The 10,906-nt window shown below is 46.1% G+C and overlaps 1 pseudogene; it reads left to right on the top strand.

The window, feature by feature from the left end:
- Positions 1 to 8,281: 8,281 nt before the first annotated feature.
- LOC127923540 (broad substrate specificity ATP-binding cassette transporter ABCG2-like) lies at positions 8,282 to 10,703 on the top strand (annotated as a pseudogene).
- Positions 10,704 to 10,906: the final 203 nt, after the last annotated feature.

Here is a 10,906-nt window from a genome sequence, read left to right as displayed (position 1 = left end):
CTGCTCCCTGAACAGGCAGTTAACCCACTGTTCTTACTAAGACCTTAGATCTGTCGCTCTGCTCCTTCCAGGCAGTTAACCCACTGTTCTTACTAAGACCTTAGATCTGTCGTTTCTGCCTCCTGAACAGGCAGTTAACCCACTGTTCTTACTAAGACCTTAGATCTGTCGTTCTGCTCCTGACCAGGCAGTTAACCCACTGTTCTTACTAAGACCTTAGATCTGTCGTTCTGCCCCTGAACAGGCAGTTAACCCACTGTTCTTACTAAGACCTTAGATCTGTCGTTCTGCTCCTTCCAGGCAGTTAACCCACTGTTCTTACTAAGACCTTAGATCTGTCGTTCTGCTCCTTCCAGGCAGTTAACCCACTGTTCTTACTAAGACCTTAGATCTGTCGTTCTGCTCCTGAACAGGCAGTTAAACCCACTGTTCTTACTAAGACCTTAGATCTGTCGTTCTGCTCCTGAACAGGCAGTTAACCCACTGTTCTTACTAAGACCTTAGATCTGTCGTTCTGCCCCTGAACAGGCAGTTAAACCCACTGTTCTTACTAAGACCTTAGATCTGTCGTTCTGCTCCTGAACAGGCAGTTAACCCACTGTTCTTACTAAGACCTTAGATCTGTCGCTCTGCTCCTGAACAGGCAGTTAAACCCACTGTTCTTACTAAGACCTTAGATCTGTCGCTCTGCTCCTTCCAGGCAGTTAACCCACTGTTCTTACTAAGACCTTAGATCTGTCGTTCTGCTCCTGAACAGGCAGTTAAACCCACTGTTCTTACTAAGACCTTAGATCTGTCGTTCTGCTCCTGAACAGGCAGTTAAACCCACTGTTCTTACTAAGACCTTAGATCTGTCGTTCTGCTCCCTGAACAGGCAGTTAACCCACTGTTCTTACTAAGACCTTAGATCTGTCGTTCTGCTCCTGAACAGGCAGTTAACCCACTGTTCTTACTAAGACCTTAGATCTGTCGTTCTGCTCCTGACCAGGCAGTTAACCCACTGTTCTTACTAAGACCTTAGATCTGTCGTTCTGCTCCTGTCCAGGCAGTTAACCCACTGTTCTTACTAAGACCTTAGATCTGTCGTTCTGCTCCTGAACAGGCAGTTAAACCCACTGTTCTTACTAAGACCTTAGATCTGTCGTTCTGCTCCTGAACAGGCAGTTAAACCCACTGTTCTTACTAAGACCTTAGATCTGTCGTTCTGACCCTGAACAGGCAGTTAACCCACTGTTCTTACTAAGACCTTAGATCTGTCGTTCTGCTCCTGAACAGGCAGTTAACCCACTGTTCTTACTAAGACCTTAGATCTGTCGTTCTGCTCCTGAACAGGCAGTTAACCCACTGTTCTTACTAAGACCTTAGATCTGTCGTTCTGCTCCTTCCAGGCAGTTAACCCACTGTTCTTACTAAGACCTTAGATCTGTCGTTCTGCTCCTGAACAGGCAGTTAAACCCACTGTTCTTACTAAGACCTTAGATCTGTCGTTCTGCTCCTGAACAGGCAGTTAACCCACTGTTCTTACTAAGACCTTAGATCTGTCGTTCTGCCCCTGAACAGGCAGTTAAACCCACTGTTCTTACTAAGACCTTAGATCTGTCGTTCTGCTCCTTCCAGGCAGTTAACCCACTGTTCTTACTAAGACCTTAGATCTGTCGTTCTGCTCCTTCCAGGCAGTTAACCCACTGTTCTTACTAAGACCTTAGATCTGTCGTTCTGCTCCTGAACAGGCAGTTAACCCACTGTTCTTACTAAGACCTTAGATCTGTCGTTCTGCCCCTGAACAGGCAGTTAAACCCACTGTTCTTACTAAGACCTTAGATCTGTCGTTCTGCTCCTTCCAGGCAGTTAACCCACTGTTCTTACTAAGACCTTAGATCTGTCGTTCTGCCCCTGAACAGGCAGTTAAACCCACTGTTCTTACTAAGACCTTAGATCTGTCGTTCTGCTCCTTACAGGCAGTTAACCCACTGTTCTTACTAAGACCTTAGATCTGTCGTTCTGCTCCTTCCAGGCAGTTAACCCACTGTTCTTACTAAGACCTTAGATCTGTCGTTCTGCTCCTGAACAGGCAGTTAACCCACTGTTCTTACTAAGACCTTAGATCTGTCGTTCTGCTCCTGAACAGGCAGTTAAACCCACTGTTCTTACTAAGACCTTAGATCTGTCGTTCTGCCCCTGAACAGGCAGTTAACCCACTGTTCTTACTAAGACCTTAGATCTGTCGCTCTTGCCCCTGAACAGGCAGTTAACCCACTGTTCTTACTTAAGACCTTAGATCTGTCGTTCTGCTCCTGTCCAGGCAGTTAACCCACTGTTCTTACTAAGACCTTAGATCTGTCGTTCTGCTCCTGAACAGGCAGTTAACCCACTGTTCTTACTAAGACCTTAGATCTGTCGTTCTGCTCCTTCCAGGCAGTTAACCCACTGTTCTTACTAAGACCTTAGATCTGTCGTTCTGCTCCTGAACAGGCAGTTAACCCACTGTTCTTACTAAGACCTTAGATCTGTCGTTCTGCTCCTGAACAGGCAGTTAAACCCACTGTTCTTACTAAGACCTTAGATCTGTCGTTCTGACTCCTGAACAGGCAGTTAACCCACTGTTCTTACTAAGACCTTAGATCTGTCGTTCTGCCCCTGAACAGGCAGTTAACCCACTGTTCTTACTAAGACCTTAGATCTGTCGTTCTGCTCCTTCCAGGCAGTTAACCCACTGTTCTACTAAGACCTTAGATCTGTCGTTCTGCTCCTTCCAGGCAGTTAACCCACTGTTCTTACTAAGACCTTAGATCTGTCGTTCTGCCCCTGGAACAGGCAGTTAACCCACTGTTCTTACTAAGACCTTAGATCTGTCGTTCTGCCCCTGACCAGGCAGTTAACCCACTGTTCTTACTAAGACCTTAGATCTGTCGTTCTGCTCCTGAACAGGCAGTTAACCCACTGTTCTTACTAAGACCTTAGATCTGTCGTTCTGCTCCTGAACAGGCAGTTAACCCACTGTTCTTACTAAGACCTTAGATCTGTCGTTCTGACCCTGAACAGGCAGTTAACCCACTGTTCTTACTAAGACCTTAGATCTGTCGTTCTGCTCCTTCCAGGCAGTTAACCCACTGTTCTTACTAAGACCTTAGATCTGTCGTTCTGCCCCTGAACAGGCAGTTAACCCACTGTTCTTACTAAGACCTTAGATCTGTCGTTCTGCTCCTTCCAGGCAGTTAACCCACTGTTCTTACTAAGACCTTAGATCTGTCGTTCTGCTCCTGAACAGGCAGTTAACCCACTGTTCTTACTAAGACCTTAGATCTGTCGTTCTGCCCCTTACCAGGCAGTTAACCCACTGTTCTTACTAAGACCTTAGATCTGTCGTTCTGCTCCTTCCAGGCAGTTAACCCACTGTTCTTACTAAGACCTTAGATCTGTCGTTCTGCCCTGAACAGAGGCAGTTGGCTCCACTGTTCTTACTAAGACCTTAGATCTGTCGTTCTGCTCCTTCCAGGCAGTTAACCCACTGTTCTTACTAAGACCTTAGATCTGTCATTAAGACCTGACCCTGAACAGGCAGTTAAAACCCACTGTTCTTACTAAGACCTTAGATCTGTCGTTCTGCTCCTGAACAGGCAGTTAACCCTGTTCTTACTAAGACCTTAGATCTGTCGTTCTGCCCTGAACAGGCAGTTAAACCCACTGTTCTTACTAAGACCTTAGATCTGTCGTTCTGCTCCTTCCAGGCAGTTACAGGACCTTAGTTAGGCAGTTAACCCACTGTTCTTACTGGACCTAGATCTGTCGTTCTGCTCCTGAACAGGCAGTTAAACCCACTGTTCTTACTAAGACCTTAGATCTGTCGTTCTGCTCCTGGAACAGGCAGTTAACCCACTGTTCTTACTAAGACCTTAGATCTGTCGTTCTGCCCTGAACAGGCAGTTAACCCACTGTTCTTACTAAGACCTTAGATCTGTCGTTCTGCTCCTTCCAGGCAGTTAACCCAATTGCTCTTACTAAGACCTTAGATCTGTCGTTCTGCTCCCTGAACAGGCAGTTAAACCCACTGTTCTTACTAAGACCTTAGATCTGTCGTTTGCCTCTTCCAGGCAGTTAACTGTCGTTCTTAGATCTCGCTCTGCTCTTCCAGGCAGTTAACCCACTGTTCTTACTAAGACCTTAGATCTGTCGTTCTGCCCCTGAACAGGCAGTTAAACCCACTGTTCTTACTAAGACCTTAGATCTGTCGTTCTGCTCCTTCCAGGCAGTTAACCCACTGTTCTTACTAAGACCTTAGATCTGTCGTTCTGACCCTTCCAGGCAGTTAACCCACTGTTCTTACTAAGACCTTAGATCTGTCGTTCTGCTCCTGAACAGGCAGTTAACCCACTGTTCTTACTAAGACCTTAGATCTGTCGTTCTGCTCCTGAACAGGCAGTTAACCCACTGTTCTTACTAAGACCTTAGATCTGTCGCTCTGCTCCTTCCAGGCAGTTAACCCACTGTTCTTACTAAGACCTTCTGTCGTTCTGCCTGAACAGGCAGTTAAACCCACTGTTCTTACTAAGACCTTAGATCTGTCGTTCTGCTCCTTCCAGGCAGTTAACCCACTGTTCTTACTAAGACCTTAGATCTGTCGTTCTGCCCCTGAACAGGCAGTTAACCCACTGTTAAAGACCTTAGATCTGTCGTTCTGCTCCTTCCAGGCAGTGTTCTTACTAAGACCTTAGATCTGTCGTTCTGCTCCTGAACAGGCAGTTAACCACTGTTCTTACTAAGACATTAGATCTGTCGCTCTGCTCCTTCCAGGCAGTTAACCCACACTGTTCTTACTAAGACCTTAGATCTGTCGTTCTGCTCCTGAACAGGCAGTTAACCCACTGTTCTTACTAAGACCTTAGATCTGTCGTTCTGCTCCTGAACAGGCAGTTAAACCCACTGTTCTTACTAAGACCTTAGATCTGTCGTTCCTGACCCTGAACAGGCAGTTAACCCACTGTTCTTACTAAGACCTTAGATCTGTCGTTCTGCCCCTTCCAGGCAGTTAACCCACTGTTCTTACTAAGACCTTAGATCTGCTGCTCTGCTCCTTCCAGGCAGTTAAACCCACTGTTCTTACTAAGACCTTAGATCTGTCATTCTGCCCTGAACAGGCAGTTAACCCACTGTTCTTACTAAGACCTTAGATCTGTCGTTCTGCTCCTTCCAGGCAGTTAACCCACTGTTCTTACTAAGACCTTAGATCTGTCGTTCTGCTCCTGAACAGGCAGTTAACCCACTGTTCTTACTAAGACCTTAGATCTGTCGCTCTGCTCCTGAACAGGGCAGTTAACCCACTGTTCTTACTAAGACCTTAGATCTGTCGTTCTGCTCCTTCCAGGCAGTTAACCCACTGTTCTTACTAAGACCTAGATCTGTCGTTCTGCTCCTTCCAGGCAGTTAACCCACTGTTCTTACTAAGACCTTAGATCTGTCGTTCTGCTCCTGAACAGGCAGTTAACCCACTGTTCTTACTAAGACCTTAGATCTGTCGCTCTGACCCTGAACAGGCAGTTAAACCCACTGTTCTTACTAAGACCTTAGATCTGTCGTTCTGCTCCTTCCAGGCAGTTAACCCACTGTTCTTACTAAGACCTAGATCTGTCGCTCTGCTCCTTCCAGGCAGTTGCTAACCCACTGCTCTACTAAGACCTTAGATCTGTCGTTTGCCTCTTCCAGGCAGTTAAACCACTGTTCTTACTAAGACCTTAGATCTGTCGTTCTGCTCCTGAACAGGCAGTTAACCCACTGTCTTCAAGACCTTAGATCTGTCGTTCTGCTCCTGAACAGGCAGTTAAACCCACTGTTCTTACTAAGACCTTAGATCTGTCGTTCTGCTCCTGAACCAGGCAGTTAACCCACTGTTCTTACTAACCTAGATCTGTCGTTTGCTCCTGAACAGGCAGTTAAAACCTACTGTTCTTACTAAGACCTTAGATCTGTCGTTCTGCTCCTTCCAGGCAGTTAACCCACTGTTCTTACTAAGACCTTAGATCTGTCGTTCTGCTCCTGAACAGGCAGTTAACCCACTGTTCTTACTAAGACCTTAGATCTGTCGTCTGCTCCTTCCAGGCAGTTAACCCACTGTTCTTACTAAGACCTTAGATCTGTCGCTCTGCTCCCTGAACAGGCAGTTAAAACCCACTGTTCTTACTAAGACCTTAGATCTGTCGTTCTGCCCCATTCCAGGCAAAGTTAACCCACTGTTCTTACTTTTCAAGACCTTAGATCTGTCAAGCTCTGCCCTGAACAGGCAGTTAACCCACTGTTCTTATTTTAAGACCTAGATCTGTCATTCTGCTCCTGAACAGGCAGTTAAACCACTGTTCTTACTAAGACCTTAGATCTGTCGCTCTGCCCCATTCCAGGCAGTTAACCCACTGTTCTTACTAAGACCTTAGATCTAATCGCTTCTGCCCCTGAACAGGCAGTTAACCCACTGTTCTTACTAAGACCTTAGATCTCGTCGCTCTGCTCCTGAACAGGCAGTTAACCCACTGTTCTTACTAAGACCTTAGATCTGTCGTTCTGCCCCCTGAACAGGCAGTTAACCCACTGTTCTTATCAAGACCTTAGATCTGTCGTTCTGACCCTGGAACAGGCAGTTAACCCACTGTTCTTACTAAGACCTTAGATCTGTCGCGTTCTGCTCCTTCCAGGCAGTTAACCCACTGTTCTTACTAAGACCTTAGATCTGTCTTCTGCCCCTGAACAGGCAGTTAACCCACTGTTCTTACTAAGACCTAGATCTGTCGCTCTGCTCCTGAACAGGCAGTTAACCCACTGTTTCTAAGACCTTAGATCTGTCGCTCTGCTCCTGAACAGGCAGTTAACCTTTCTTAGACCTGTCTGTCGTTTGACCCTGAACAGGCAGTTAACCCACTGTTCTTACTAAGACCTTAGATCTGTCGTTCTGCCCCCTGACCAGGCAGTTAACCCACTGTTCTTACTAAGACCTTAGATCTGTCGTTTGACCCTGAACAGGCAGTTAACCCACTGTTCTTACTAAGACCTTAGATCTGTCGTTCTGCTCCTTCCAGGCAGTTAACCCACTGTTCTTACTAAGACCTTAGATCTGTCGTGTTTGCTTCTGAACAGGCAGTTAAACCCACTGTTCTTACTACTAAGACCTTAGATCTGCCGCTCTGCCCCTGAACAGGCAGTTAAACCTACTGTTCTTACTAAGACCTTAGATCTGTCGCTCTGCCCCTGAACAGGCAGTTAAACCCACTGTTCTTACTAAGACCTTAGATCTGTCGCTCTGACCCTGAACAGGCAGTTACCCCACTGTTCTTACTGACCTTAGATCTGTCGTGTTGACCCTGAACAGGCAGTTAACCCACTGTTCTTACTAAGTTATCTGGTGTCTGACCACTCCCCTTGACCTGATGTTATCTGGTGTTGACCACGCCCTTGACCTGATGTTATCTGGTGCTGACCACTCCCCTTGACCTGATGTTATCTGGTGTTGACCACTCCCATGACCTGATGTTATCTGGGTGACCACTTGACCTGATGTTATCTGGTGTTGACCACTCCTGACCTGATGTTATCTGGTGTTGACCACCCACCCTTGACCTGATGTTATCTGGGTGTTGACCACTCCCCTTGACCTGATGTTATCTGGTGTTGACCACTCCCCTGACCTGATGTTATCTGGTGTTGACCACTCCCCTTGACCTGATGTTATCTGGTGTTGACCACTCCTGACCTGATGTTATCTGGTGCTGACCACTCACTTTGACCTGATGTTATCTGGTGTTGACCACTCCCCTGACTCGATGTTATCTGGTGTTGACCACTCCCCTTGACCTGATGTTATCTGGTGTTGACCACTCCTTGACCTGATGTTATCTGGTGTGGACCACTTGACCTGATGTTATCTGGTGTTGACCACGCCCCTTGACCTGATGTTATCTGGTGCGTTGACCACTCCCTTGACCTGGATGAATTTAAATAGTTGGGGAAACAGTTGTGTTAAAGTTCTCTCAGTGCTTTACTAGGCTGTAGTCCAGTTGTTCACAACACACTATACTTTTTCCCTTAGACCACTGTGCTCTCTCTCAGTGCTTAACACCCAGGCTTTATCCCTGTAGGCTAACAAGTTCCTGAGCACAAGTCATTGGTTATGCTTTTGTAATGGTAGATGTTTGATTGGCATTTTATGGCATGGTCACTTTTGATTGGTTGGTTCTATGTCATGGTAAATTTCTGATTGGTGATTCTGTGTCATGTTCATTTCTGATGGGCTTTTTTTCAGCTGGTATCATGAGACCAGGGATGAAAGCCAATATGGGGGCCAACAGGAAGTGGAAAAACATCGTAAGTCACATACACACACAATTCTCCTCTCTCCTCTCTCTTCTCCTCTCTCTCTCTCCCCTCCTCTCCCTCCTCTCCTCTCCTCTCCTCTCCTCTCCTCTCCTCTCCTCTTGTCCTCTCTCTTATCCTCTCCTCTCCTCTCCTCTCCCCTCCTCTCCCCTCCTCTCCTCTCCTCTCCTCTCCTCTCCTCTCCTCTCCTCTCCTCTCCTCTCCTCTCCTCTCCTCTCCTCTTATCCTCTCCTCTTATCCTCTCCTCTTGTCCTCTCCTCTTGTCCTCTCCTCTTGTCCTCTCCTCTTGTCCTCTCCTCTTGTCCTCTTCTCTTGTCCTCTTCTCTTGTCCTCTCCTCTCATCTCCTCTCCTCTCCTCTTCTCTTCTCTTATCCTCTCCTCTTATCCTCTCCTCTTGTCCTCTCTCTGTCCTCTCCTCTCCTCTCCTCTCCTCTCCTCTCCTCTCCTCTCCTCTCCTCTCCTCTCCTCTCCCTCTCTCCCTAGTCTCCTGGATGTGATAGCAGGTCGTAAGGACCCAGCAGGGTTGAAGTTTGGTCAGGTTCTGATCGATGGGAAAATGGTGGACTCTGACCTCCGACTCATATCATCTGCCTACGTGGTGCAGGTGAGGGAGGGTGTGTGTTGTCTACCTTTTCTAAAAACCTTCACTATGGTGCTGGGACAGACTGGTTAAAATGGATGGATCTGATGATGAGACATGGCATCACTAATAACCGAGTATTATATCAGATCAATCATTTTTATAGCCAATATAATATCAGATCAATGAACATAACCAATATAGTATCAGATCAATAATTTTTATAACCAATATAATATCAGATCAATAATTTTAATAACCAATATTATATCAGATCAATAATTTTTATAACTATTAATATAATATCAGATCAATCATTTTTATAACTAATATAGTATCAGATCAATCATTTTTATAACTAATATAGTATCAGATCAATCATTTTTATAACCAATATAATATCAGATCAATAATTTTTATAATAATACTATGTAGAATCAATCAATTTTATAGCTATAATATCAGATCAATCATTTTTATATCCAATATAATATCTGATTTGTATATCCAACGTCTGTATGTCTGTCTGTCTGTCTCTCTACCTCTCTGTCTCTGTCTCTCTCTCTCTACCTCTCGCTCTCTACCTCTCTGCTCTCTACCTCTCTGTCTCTCTACCTCTCTGTCTCTCTACCTCTCTGTCTCTCTACCTCGCTCTCTCTCTACCTCGCTCTCTCTCTCTCTCTCTCTCTCTCTCTCGCTCTCTCTCTCTACCTCTCTCTCTACCTCTCTCTCTACCTCTCTCTACCTCTCTCTCTACCTCTACCTCTCTCTCTCTCTACCTCTCTCTCTCTTTATCCTCTCTCTCTCTACCTCTCTCTCTCTTTATACCTCTCTCTCTCTCTCTCTCTCTACCTCTCTCTCTACTCTCTCTCTCTTTTACCTCTCTCTCTTTTACCTCTCTCTCTTACCTCTCTCTCTCTACCTCTCTCTCTCTCTCTCTCTCTCTCTCTCTCTCTCTCTATCCCCTCTAGGATGATATATTGATGGGAACCCTGTCAGTGAGAGAGAACTTGTTGTTCAGTGTGAACCTGAGACTAGACCCTCAACATTATTCTACAGCTGACAAACAGCAGAGAGTGGACAGCATCATAGAGGATCTGGGTCTACAGGACTGTGCCCACACCAAGGTCAGCTATACACACCTGCAGAGGTCTGGTCTGGTCTGTTTAACTAAAGGCTTTAGGAGGGTCATGTTCTGGAGAAAGTTACTCACCAAACACACACTCACTCTCTCTCTCTCTGTCTCTCTCTGTCTGTCTCACTCTCTCTCTGCCTGTCTCTCTCTCTCTGTCTCTCTCTGTTTCACTCTCTGTCTGTCTGTCTCTCTGTCTGTCTGTCTCTCTCTTCTGTCTGTCTCTCTCTCTGTCTGTCTTGTCTGTGTCCGTCTCTCTCTGTCTGTCTGTCTCTCTGTCTGTCTCTGTCTGTCTCTGCTCTCTCTCTCTCTTCTCTGTCTCTGTCTCTGTCTCTGTCTCTGTCTCTGTGTGTGTAGATAGGAACAGAGTTCCTGCGTGGTGTGTCTGGGGGAGAGAGGAAGAGGTGCAGCATCGGTATGGAGCTCATTACTTCTCCTCGTCTTCTGTTCCTGGATGAACCCACAACTGGTCTGGACTCTAACACTGCTAACCACATCATCAACCTACTGCATAGGTACAGACAGACCACATCGTCAACCTACTGCATAGGTACAGACAGACCACATCGTCAACCTACTGCATAGGTACAGACAGACCACATCATCAACCTACTGCATAGGTACAGACAGACCACATCATCAACCTACTGCATAGGTACAGACAGACCACATCATCAACCTACTGCATAGGTACAGACAGACCACATCATCAACCTACTGCATAGGTACAGACAGACCACATCGTCAACCTACTGCATAGGTACAGACAGACCACATCATCAACCTACTGCATAGGTACAGACAGACCACATCATCCAACCTACTGCATAGGTACAGACAGA

This window comes from Oncorhynchus keta, unplaced genomic scaffold (assembly GCF_023373465.1).
Source record: "Oncorhynchus keta strain PuntledgeMale-10-30-2019 unplaced genomic scaffold, Oket_V2 Un_contig_30009_pilon_pilon, whole genome shotgun sequence".
NCBI classification, from domain to species: Eukaryota; Metazoa; Chordata; class Actinopteri; order Salmoniformes; family Salmonidae; genus Oncorhynchus; species Oncorhynchus keta.
The sequence above is the reverse complement of the archived record's forward strand: the minus strand, read 5'-3'. Positions and strand labels throughout refer to the sequence as shown.